The 12,776-nt window shown below is 40.0% G+C and overlaps 1 protein-coding gene across 1 annotated transcript in view; it reads left to right on the top strand.

Moving 5' to 3' along the window:
- CCDC85A (coiled-coil domain containing 85A) overlaps positions 1 to 12,776 on the top strand; it is a 497,193-nt gene that overhangs the window by 111,144 nt on the left and 373,273 nt on the right. The window lies entirely within an intron of this gene.

Genomic DNA, 12,776 nt, shown 5'->3' with positions numbered 1-12,776 from the left:
TTTTTTTAAATATTCAAAGTATTATCTGAATCCTTTCTAGAATTCGGTAACTTGCACTACAATTCTGAACATGTCTGGCCAAAAGTAACATCTTAACATAAAAATTTCTCAAAATTATTGGTTTTGATACAAAGATTAATGTTTAGCATAACTAATTAAGCCACTTATTGCAATATCTTAAAACTGTCTTGCCAATGAACTTTGACGTATGACATGCTATTGCTTTCTTTGTTTTTGAGAATATGTTGTGTTTCTATGTGGTTATACACATATGGTAATAGTTTATATTAAGTATTACAGTAGAGAAGTGGAGAAAATTATCACATTTTCTGTGGCTTTATATTTGATGAGACATGATTGATTAACATGTACTGCATAGTTCTGAATATTTTAGATTATATTTTATTTTTTGCTTATTTTTTTTAAGTGAGACTGCTAATGTTGTCTGTATGTCATAAATTGTACCAGATGATGTTGTTTGCGGTAAGATTAGAGCTGGCATCTACTATTGTATTGATCAAAGGCTTAGCAGGTGCCTTTTACAGAGATTATTTGTATCATGAATCATCTCAGATTCTCATGGCATAGAGCTGTTTATTGACAGTGAGCATTACTGTATTTAAAGATATTTCCGCACAAAATAAAAAAAATCTATAAATATAAGAGAAAACCTGTGCATAGAGCCATTGTGAGGAACAATATTCCAGGTTTGATATTGACGAGCCATACAAATACTATGTGCTACCACATTGTGTGTACAACAATATATTCTCCACTAGAATTAATATTTTTAGAGGAAAATATCATCATAGTTTTATCTTTGCAAAAAATGGGAACCACAAGGAGATACTACAATGATTCAGAAAATTTCTATTATGAAACTGCAATGTGTCCATAAGGTTCTAGTGCTTGACTTCTGCTCTTCTATCAACATGTTAATAATTCTGTGCTGTAAATCCATCCAATTATGTTATGGCAAGTTGCCCATCCCAGTATGACTACATCACTGATCAGGATAGAGTTAAAGAAAGCTTGGTCATATAACACCCAGGAGTTGGATAAGGCGTCATTCACTATTTATGAATTGTAGGTGGAAATAACATTAATATATAAGTAGATATTAAAATAAGTTTTATCACCTTGACAGTTAAGGTCATGTCAAGGACTTATATTAAGTGATGATTTGATTTCATGTGGAAATACTGTTTATGGACATTACAAATCAATCTATCTTACTCTAAATTATTGTTGTCAACAGAACAATAATGGTCATTATATCAGTAAAGACTTTATTCAGTATTAAAAGAACAAGCTAGATTTCTTCTAGAAGCTTTGAATCAGTAATGTCTCTCCTTGTGGAGAGTGATATGCCTGACATTCCACTGTAAGGAGACTTATAGGCAGTGCAATGCACCTCTGGGAAGTTAAATATGGAAATTGTCTCTTCAGAGAGCGATAGGACTTGCTTTGCACTGAGGAGGAGCAACACTTCATAACCCAGCAAATTAAGATTCTAGTTTGGCTTTATCCCAATCATATGACAAGGCTCGTTAAAGGGTCAATGTTGACTTTTAGGATAGCTACTTCCAATAAGTTGCATTAGAGTTCAAGTCCCTTCCTCTCTTAAGAGACAACATGCATATTCTAGAAACTTCACCACACCTGTCCATTATTTGTTTTGCGGTTGTGGTTTTGCAAGTTGAGCTGCAATACCAGACTCAACCCCTGGACAGATGTGACTGTGTTTTGGAAGTGAAAAAAGCAGCCCTATTATAATAAAAATGGCTGGGTAAAAGATGTTAAAATGATGTGATTTGAGAAAATGCTTACTATGAAAATGTTGTGTAATTTTGTAGACATGCTAATCGGTAGTGGAGCAGAATTTGGTTAATCTACTTCAGTACAGGTACTTGTGTTTGAACATAGGTTGGTGCTGAAAAATGTGTGGCTGCCATTGAGTTCCATGGCATCCAGAGATAAAGACCGTCATTAGACCTTTTTTTGCAAACCCCTTATTATTTCTGTGAAGAACCAAACTAATGCAGTGATCCACAACTTGAGGGAACATGAGGAGCATCATGAGGATTCCCAATTCATATCTCTAGACAGCATCGGTTAGGGGTTAGCATAGACTATTCCTAATTCTTTTAGTTTGGCCAGGCCTTGCCCATGCCATGCATTTTAGGCTATGTGCACACTTTGCGGATTCCACTGCAGATTTTTCCGCAGCGGAATTCCAAAATACACAGGGAAAACCCGTTGTGGTTTTTACTGTGGATTTATCACAGTTTTTACTGCGAATTCTTATGCGGACTTTCATCTGCATTTTCCTATTGGAGCAGGTGAAAATCCGCAGAAAAGAAGTGACATGCTACATTCTACTTTTTACACACCAGCTTCAAGAACTGATTGTTATCTTGTAGCCAAATAGGTTCTACACCTTGATAGGAAGCACCATAATGATGTTATGTTGTCAGATTCTTCTGTGAGTGGTTTAAATGTGAGGCTAATCATAGAGACGTAAGCATGCTATCCAGTGCATCTTTTATTCTGCCATTTCTGCCATTTCATGGTTTAGCTCACACATCTAAAGAAAGTCTCATTAATGGCACTAAGGGCTGTCTCTGTGAACTGTGTGGCAGCAACACTGGATGACATGAGGACATTTTCTATACTTGGATGACCATCTTCCACTGATGATGACTGTGGAAGAGCTGAACAGCTGATATTCATTTTAGTTATGGGGTTTAGACGAGCGTATGAAAAATAGTCACATTTCTCTGCAGATTGTCATCTGTACTCCATCCATATGCCAATGTTTTTATACATCAACATTTAAAAATATTGCAAGACAAAATATAGTTTCCTTTTTTAATAATTACAATGTATTCATAATTGGAACCCATATTTTTGCCGAGCTAAAGACCTTATTGGGTGAGTTATCTGAACACTCAAATTCAATAAAATTGTTCTTTGGGCTGTCTGAGTGCTATCACTACTAACACGGACAGATCACCTGAATGAGAATTTAAAGATAGTGAACGTCTTCTCCTGTTGGACTTTATTTTATCATTGGATAGAGTTGTATAATTTGGGTCTCATATAACATTTACTTCAGTCCGCGTTGCTTTATGTTGCAGTGTATGTCTCTAGCTCTAATACATTTTTTTACACTTTAGTAATTTTCAAGAATTTCATAAGATTTAATTGATATTAGCATTTTGCATGTGTGAATTAAGCACAATCATCTGCATTGCCACCTACTTTTTACACCTTCTTTGGCTTTCTCTTACAATTATCAGGTGGAATCTGCAGTTTGATATTTTCTGCCTGTCCTGAGGTATTTCAAAGTGTTATGTTCTTTTACTGCTGATATACTTTTGTTTAGTTGTAATGGTACTTGGCTGATGCTGAAGTGTAATCATTAACTGTTAACAGTTCCAATTAACACTAAGAGTGAAGCTCATTGGTAAATAATAGACAAATGTAATTTACAGTGGTGAAAATAAGGGTACCGTCACACAGTGGCATTTTGATCGCTACGACGGCACGATCCGTGACGCTCCAGCATCGTAACAATATCGCTCCAGCGTCGTAGACTGCTGTCACACTTTGCAATGTACGACGCTGGAGCGATAATTTCATGACGTATGTGCGATGTATAAGCCGTTGGTTACTATGCGCACATCGTATACAATATCGTGCACACCTTTGTTACACCATGCGATCATGCCGCCACAGCGGGACACTAGACGACGAAAGAAAGTTTCAAACGATCTGCTACGACGTACGATTCTCAGCGGGGTCCCTGATCGCAGTAGCGTGTCAGACACAGCGAGATTGCTGGAAAGTCACGGATATATCGCTGGAACGTCACGAATCGTGCCGTCCTAGCGATCAAAATGCCACTGTGTGACGGTACTCTAAGTATTTGATACACTGCCGATTTTGCAACTTTTCCCACCTATAAAGAATGGAGATGTCTGTAGTTTTTAGCGTATGTACACTTCAACTGTGAGGGACAGAATCTAAAAATAAAAACCAGAAAATCATATTTTTAAATAATTAATTTGCATTTTATTCCATTAAATAAGTATTTGGTGACCTACCAACCAGCAAGAATTCTGGCTCTCACAGATCTGTTAGCCCTCCTACTCATTACCTGTATTAATTGCACCTGTTTGAACTCATTACCTGTATTAAAGACACCTGTCTACATGTTCAATCAATCACACTCCAAACTCACTATGGCTAAGATCAAAGAGCTGTCTATGGAGATTACGGACAAAACTGTAGACCTGCACAAGGCTGGGATGGGCTACAGGACAATAGGCAAGCAGTTGGTGAGAAGGCAACAACTGTTGGCACAATTATTCAAAAATGGTAGAAACACAAGATAACGGTCAATCTTCCTCTTTCTGGGGATCCTTGCAAAATCTTGCCCCTCGTGAAGTAAGGATGATCCTGAGAATGGTCAGGAATCAGCCCAGAATTACATGGGAGGACCTGGTCAATGGCCTGAGGAGAACTGGGACCACCGTCTCAAGCATTACCATTAGTAACACAATACAGCGTAATGGATTAAAACCCTGCAGGGCATAAAAGGTCCCCTTGCTCACGCCAGCACATGTCCAGGCCCATTTGAAGTTTGCCAAAGAGCATCGGGATGATCCAGATACAACTTTTTGGTATAAACTCCACTATCCGTGTTTTGAAGAAGAAGAAGAATGAGTACAACTCTACTGTTCTAACCGTGAACACTGTCCTAACTGTGAAGCATGGTGGGGAAACATTATACTTTGAGGGTGCTTTTCTGCAAAGGGGACAGGACAACTTCACCGTGTTGTATTCAGGATGGATGGGGTCATGTATCGTGAGATTTTGGCCAACAGCCTCCTTCCCTGTGTGAGATCATTGAAGATGGGTCGTGGCTGGGTCTTCCAGCATGGCAATGAACCAAAGCACACAGCCAGGGCAACTAAGGAATGGCTCCGTAAGAAGCACTTCAAGGTCCTGGAGTTGCCTAGCCAGTCTCCAGACCTAAATAGTAAATCTTTGGAGGGAACTGAAACTCAATGTAGCCCAGCGACAGGCCCAAATCCCTGTTACAGTGAAAAATTGGTCAAGAACTACAGGAAATGTCTGACCTCTGTAATTTCAAACAAAGGCTTCTGTACCAAATATTAAGCTCTGTTTTTCTGCTGTATCAAATGTTTATTTTATGCAATATTAATTATGTAAAAATAATAAAATGTGATTTTTCTGGATTTTTTAAAGATTATGTCTCCCGCAGTTGAAGTGTACCTGCGATGAAGACCTCTCCAGTTTTTGTAGGTGGCAAAATTGGCAGTGTATCAAATAATTACTGTCCTCACTGTATATTAAACGTGATGACGTACTATCAAACTGGCTGTCCTGTTTTTGTCATGTCACATTAACAGAAACTAAATAGAACTTTTTAAATCCACCATACAGGTTCAGTGATATCAACTTTTTTATTTAGTAGTGATTTTCATGATTTTTATCAAGTGGGCATTGCTCAAAGGGACTTTTCTGATGGCGGGTATCTGCATTATTATCCGTTAAGCAATACTCTTTTGGTAAAAAATATAAAAAATAAAACTACACAAACAGGCCCATATGTCAGAAACCGAGTGGCAGATATTTAACAAAGACAAAAATAGAATTCTCAGAGAAAAAGATAATATATGATAAGAGCAAAAACTAGCAGTTTATGACCTGATGGCATATCATCTTTAGCCAACATATCATGATTTGTTTGGCAAGACTCTCCTAGTGGAGAAATGATGGTCCACAGTGATATTTGGTGTCAAAGACCTTGCTCTATCTTGGATCTCCTCATACCTTACCAACCGCACATTTAGCGCTTCCTACTCCCATACTACCTCTTCATCTTGCCCCCTCTCTGTTGGTGTCCCTCAAGGCTCTGTCATAGGGCCCTTACTCTTCTCATTCTATACACAACTCATAAGGTCCTATGGCTTCCAGTACCATCTATATGCTGTTGACACTCAGATCTACCTCTCTGGCCCAGATGTCACCTCTCTGCTCTCCAGAATCCCAGTGTGTATATCAGCCATATCCTCCTTCTTCTCCTCTCACTTCCTCAAGCTCAATGTGGACAAATCTGAACTAATTATCTTTCCTCCATCTCAAATATCTTCCCTAACTGATCTATCTATCAAAATAAATGAAATCACACTTTCCCCTGTCCCCAAAATCCACTGCCTCGGAGTAACCCTTGACTCGGCCCTGTCCTTCAAGCCGCCCATCCAAGCTCTCGCCACCTCCTGTCACCTCCAGCTCAAAAATATTTCCAGAATCCGTCCTTTCCCGCAACCCTCACTGTACCAAAATGCTTGTGCATGCACTAATCATCTCCTGCCTCAACTACTGCAACATCCTACTATGTGGCCTACCTTCTAACACTCTTGCACCCCTCCAGTCCATCCTTAACTCGACTGCTGCTGCTCGACTAATTAATCTCTCTCCTCGCTGCACTCCTGCTTCCCCTTTTTTGCAAATTCCTTCACTGGCTCCCAATTTCCCAGTTTATCCAGTTTAAACTACTAACACTGACCTACAAAGCCATCTATAATCTTTCTCCTCCGTATATTTCTGAACTAATCTCCCGATATCTTCCCCCACATAATCTCCAGTCCTCCAAAGACCTCGTTCTCTCCTCCATGCTTATTTGCTGCTCACCCAATCGCCTCCAAGACTTCTCTCGAATCTCCCCCATCCTCTGGAATTCTGTGCCCCAACATGTCCGGTTACCCACCACATTTGGATCCTTCAAACGGAACCTGAAAACCCACCTCTTCAAAGAAGCTTACAATCTGTAATGACCACACGGCCACCTCAACACCATCTGAGCTACTGCAACCCCCGACCTACTGTCTCCTTCCCCATAATCCTGTAGAATGTAAGCCCGCAAGGGCAGGGTCCTCTTCCCTCTGTACCAGTCAGTCATTGTTTGCTTGTTTACTGTAAGTGATATGTGTATTTTGATGTAACCCCCTTCTCATGTACAGCACAATGGAATTAATGGTGCTATATAAATAAATAATAATAATAATAATATTGGCTTTATAAGGTTTAAACAGATATGTCATCAGATTCAACAATACTAACTGGATACATTATTATATAGATATTTTAGACCTAGTGAAGCTGGTTTCTTACTTTGAAAATACATGCTAGAATGGTTGCAAAATATTTTTTACAGGCCTTTTTAGAAAAACCTCATACAATGCTTACTTCAATTACACTGGACAACTTTCAAAGAGGCTTATATAGTAAGAACAGCAACCCTCACTAATATTAATGAAAAAATCTTGAACAGAAGCATTGTAGCAAATTTTAACCCATTTATAATATATTATTATACAATGATATAAAAATTCTACCTACCTCTGTCAAAATGCTAGGTTTTTGTCATGTAAAAAAAATCATGCCAAGTAGAATAAGAAAAATGATTTCAAATCCATTGAGAAGCAAACTGAATTTATTTTGTGGGAGCAGATAAAAACAGTAACACTAAAATAATATGCACAAGTGTGAACACTCCCTTATAAATGAGGATGTGGTTGTGTTCAGAATTAGCCAGTCACATTTAAATTGATGTTAAATAGTAATCACTAGGGTTGAGCGAAACGGGTCGGCCACTTTCAGAAGTCGCCGACTTTTGGCAAAGTCGGGTTTCATGAAACCCGACCCCTGTGTGGCGTCGGCCATGAAGTCGGCGATCTTCTGAATGTGTTATCGGAATTCCGATCCCGATTTCCGATATGTTTGCAATATCGGAAATCGGTATCGGAATCCATATTTAATGTAAAATAAAGAATTAAAATAAAAAATATCGCTATACTTACCCTCTGACGCGCCCTGGTACTTACCGGGAACCTTCCTTCCTTCGAATCAGCGCTTGCAGGACCTTGCGTTGACGTCGTGGTGACGTCGCGGCTTGTGATTGGTCGCGCGGCCGCCCATGTGACCGCTCGCGCGACCAATCACAAGCCGCGACGTCACGCAAGGTCCTGCAAGCGCTGATTCTTAGGAAGGAAGGCTGCCGGAAAGAAGCAGGGCGCGTCCGAGGGTGAGTATATACCTAATAGGAATATATTCACCCTCGGACTGTTGTGAATTCTGTTGTCAAGCTCCCTCCTGTGGTCATGAATGGTACTTCGGCTGGTTCTGTCCATGGGCTTCCTCTGGTGGTTGTGAGTGGGGCTGCGGCTTCTGAGTTTCCTTCCACAGGTGACGAGGTTAATTCGTTAGCTGGCTGCTCTATTTAACTCCACTTAGATCATTGCTCCATGCCACCTGTCAATGTTCCAGTATTGGTCTAGTTCGCTCCTGGTTCGTTCTTGTGACCTGTCTTCCCAGCAGAAGCTAAGTTCCAGCTTGTTTTTCTCTTGTTTGCTATTTTTCTGTCCAGCTTGCTATTTTGATTTTTGTCTTGCTTGCTGGAAGCTCTGGGACGCAGAGGGAGCGCCTCCGCACCGTGAGTTGGTGCGGAGGGTTTTTTTACGCCCTCTGCGTGGTCTTTTTGTAGTTTTTGTGCTGACCGCAAAGTTACCTTTCCTATCCTCTGTCTGTTCAGTAAGTCGGGCCTCACTTTGCTAAATCTATTTCATCTCTGTGTTTGTAATTTCCTCTTAACTCACAGTCATTATATGTGGGGGGCTGCCTTTTCCTTTGGGGAATTTCTCTGAGGCAAGGTAGGCTTTATTTTTCTATCTTTAGGGCTAGCTAGTTCCTTAGGCTGTGACGAGTTGCATAGGTAGATTGTTAGGAGCAATCCACGGCTATTTCTAGTGTGTGTGATAGGATTAGGGATTGCGATCAGCAGAGTTCCCATGTCTCAGAGCTTGTTCTGTATTATTAGTAACTATCAGGTCATTCCGTGTGCTCTTAACCACCAGGTCCATTATTGTCCTAACCACCAGGTCATAACACGGACGCGCCCTGCTTCTTTCCGGCAGCCTTCCTTCCTGAGAATCAGCGCTTGCAGGACCTTGCCTGACGTCGCGGTGACGTCGCGGCTTGTGATTGGTCGCGCGAGCGGTCACATGGGCGGCCGCGCAACCAATCACAAGCCGCGACGTCACCGCGACATCACCGCAAGGTCCTGGAAGCGCTGATTCGAAGGAAGGAAGGTTCCCGGTTAGTACCAGGGCGCGTCAGAGGGTAAGAATAGCGATATTTTTTATTTTAATTCTTTATTTTACACTTAAATATGGATCCCAGGGCCTGAAGGATAGTTTCCGCTCCTTCAGACCCTGGGGACCATTGGAAACCCAATGCACTGCATTGGGTTTCGAGTTTCGGCCGACCCCGACCCCGACTTTTTTATAGGATCGGCCGATTTCACTCGACCCGACTTTTGAAAAGGTCGGGTTTCGTGAAACCCGACCCGATCCTATAAAAGTAAAGGTCACTCAACCCTAGTAGTCACTAGTCAGTACACAGCTTACAAAACAGCTTACAGGGATCAGAGTGTTGAAAGCTATAGTCAGGAGAAGGGAACAAAAACTTTACAAGGCATGAAATATTCCATGGACCACCGTGAAGATGGTGATCAAGAAATTGTTTAAATTTGGCACAACAGTGACATTACATAGAAGTGGACAATCAATAAATTATGAAAATGTAAGAAAAAAAAATGGTTTGGGAGCCTGCCCAGAGGATTACAGCAACATTAAAGGAGCTGCCAAAATTTCTGGCAAGTTGTTGTGTATTGCATGTGACAACAATCTCCCGTATTCATATATCTGGCCTGTGGGGTAGCCTTTTTTAACAAAGAAAAACATGCAAACGCGGTTGTATTTAGCCAAAACCTACAACATGTCTGTAAAAACATGTCTGTAAAAATCATGTGGCAATACATGATATGGTCTGATAAGGCCAAGGTTGAACTTTTTGGCCATAATTCCAAAGGGTAAGCTAACACAGAACATAACTAAAAGAATACCATACATGCAATGAAGCATGGTGGAGATAGTATTAGCCTTGGGGGCTGTTTTTTGGCAGATGGAATTTGGGCTTTAATATAAGTGTAGAGAATTATGAGTAGTTTGAAATTTCAGTCAATTTTGCAACAAAACATTCAGACCTCTGTTAAAAAGCTGAAGCTGAAGAGTAGTTTTTTTCTAGAATGAGAAAGACATTAAGCATACCTCTAGATCAATAAAATAATGTATTTACTAAAAGAAGATCACAGTTTTGTAATGTCTCAGACAGAGGCAAGACCTAAGTAAAATTGAAAATCTGATGGTTTATAATGATTCCACCCCTCAGTGCTGAGCAGTCAGTGCAGTGATTGACAGCACAGTTGTCCAGTCTGGTGTAGGGGCATGATGAAGTGTCAGCGCAATAATTGACAACTCAGTTGTACAGTTTATTGCAGTAACTTGCTGACCTGACACAATTATGAGTGAATTGTGTCCATCTGCCACTGTTGGTATCTATCAATGTTGGATCAGGCACTACATACAAGAAACTATGATGAAGATTTGAATAGAATGAGAATGCAAAAGCTCATTCCCACTGGCGATGAAATCGAAAGAAGATGTGTTCATCAGCACTTTTTATGGGATCAGACTGGAAAAAACTTGCAGCATGCTGCAATTGTAATTGGAAATTGGATCGTATCCGGCAGTAGAAGTCAATGGGTGCGGGGAAAAAATCTCTCAGTACTCGGACCATGCAAGCGCTGTTCGATTTTTTTCACACCAATCTCCTTGGAAAAGCCAGCAATTCATGTGCAACATACAGTAAAATCACAGAGTGACAGGTTAAAATAGAATAGATAGAATAGATATATACGCATAGGATAGGTAGATATATAGGTGTCAGTGAAAAACACAAATGTATATACAGTATATATATATATATAATACATAGATAGAAGAAAATCTGGCAATTCAGCAGCCATGTACTGTAAAATGACCGCAGGAACCAACAGGAAAGGGAAAGCCGATCGCTGTAGGCAGATGTTTATAGCCTAGGAGTGGGGTAATACCCATTGAGGTTCCCAGCTCACAGCTGTATACTTTTCTTGTTATTAAAATGGGGACCCCCCAAAAAATGAGGTTGGGTCCCCCTATAATTTATAACCAGCAAAGGCTATGTAGATATCTGTGGGCTGATATTAATAGCCTAGGAAGGGGCTGTGGATACTGCCCCCAGGCTAAAAGCATCAGCTCTCAGCCAGCCCAGAAAAGGCACATTTATAAGATGCACCAATTCTGGCACTTAGCCTAGCTCTTCCCACTTGCCCTGTAGCGGTGGCAAGTGGGGTGTTAGTTGGGAGGGTTGATGTAACCTTTATATTTTCAGTTGACATAAATCCCAGAGGTTAGTAATGGAGATGCGTCAATAAGATGCCCCCATTACTAACCCAATAGTCACAGTGTATCAAAACACACAAAAAAAGTTGTTTAATTGAAAAAATGACACAGACTATTGCGATGTGATTGCGTTATTCTCATGGTCTCCATGGAGACCCCCTGATCCAAAATGGCCACGGGGGTCCTTCTGGGTCCTTCAGTGAGGTGGCCTGCGAGCACCTGCTGAGAGCAGGCATCGGCAAGCCTCCTGCACTGCCTGTCAGATCGCTGAAATGACACAGTGCAGTGTCAGATCAGTGATCTGATGTAATGTAGTGATGTCCCAACATGGGACAATGTTATAAAGTTAAGAAAAAAATAGAATGTATAAAAATATTTAAAAAAAAAAAATCTCCAAAGAAAGAAAAAAAAAATATTTTCCAATAAATACATTTCTTTATTTGGACAACAATTTTTACGGTCCAATTTCTCCTGTTGCTCTTGTGAAAATAAAAATTTGGGGGCTAAATATCATTTTTGAGGGACAAAAATGATTTTTTATTTTCACGGCTCTGTGTTATAAACTTAATTGAAACACTTGGGGTTCAAAGTTCTCACAACACATCTAGTTAAGTTCAATAAGGAGTCTCGTTTCCAATATGGAGTCACTTGTGGGGGGTTTCTAATGTTTAGGTTCATCAGAGGCTCTGCATACGCAACGTGACGCCCGCAGACCATTCAATCAAAGTCTGTATTTCAAAATGGTGCTCCTTCCCTTCCGAGATCTGCCATGCGCCCAAACAGTGGTTTACCCCCACATGTGGGGTATTAGCTTACTCAGGACTAATTGCACAACAACGATTGGGGTCCAATTTCTCCTGTTACCCTTGGTAAAATAAAACAAATTGGATCTGAATATTTTTTTGTGAAAAAAAGTAAAATGTTCATTTTATTTTTAAACATTCCAAAAATTCCTGTGAAGCACCTGAAGGGTTAATACACTTCTTGAATGTGGTTTTGAATACCTTGAGGGATGCAGTTTTAGAATAGTGTCACTTTTGGGTATTTTCTATCATATAGGCCCCTCACGGTCACTTCAAATGTGATGTGGTCTCTAAAAAAATTGGTTTCGTAAAACTTGTTGAAAAAATGAGAAATCGCTGGTCAACTTTTAACTCTTATAACTTGGTTCCAAAATTGTGCTGATGCAAAGTAGACACATGGGAAATCTTTTATTTATTAACTGTTTTGTGCGATATAACTCTCTGATTTAAAAGCATAAAAATTAAAAGTTGGAAAATTGAAAACTTTTCTAAATTTTTGCCAAATTTCCATCTTTTTCACAAAAAACGCAAGTCATATTGAGGAAATTTTACCGCTATCATAAAGAACAATATGTCTTGATAAAACAGTCTTAGAATC

Source organism: Ranitomeya imitator, chromosome 5 (genome assembly GCF_032444005.1).
Source record: "Ranitomeya imitator isolate aRanImi1 chromosome 5, aRanImi1.pri, whole genome shotgun sequence".
NCBI classification, from domain to species: Eukaryota; Metazoa; Chordata; class Amphibia; order Anura; family Dendrobatidae; genus Ranitomeya; species Ranitomeya imitator.
Note: the sequence above shows the minus strand (reverse complement) of the source record. Positions and strands in the feature narration are given on the sequence as shown.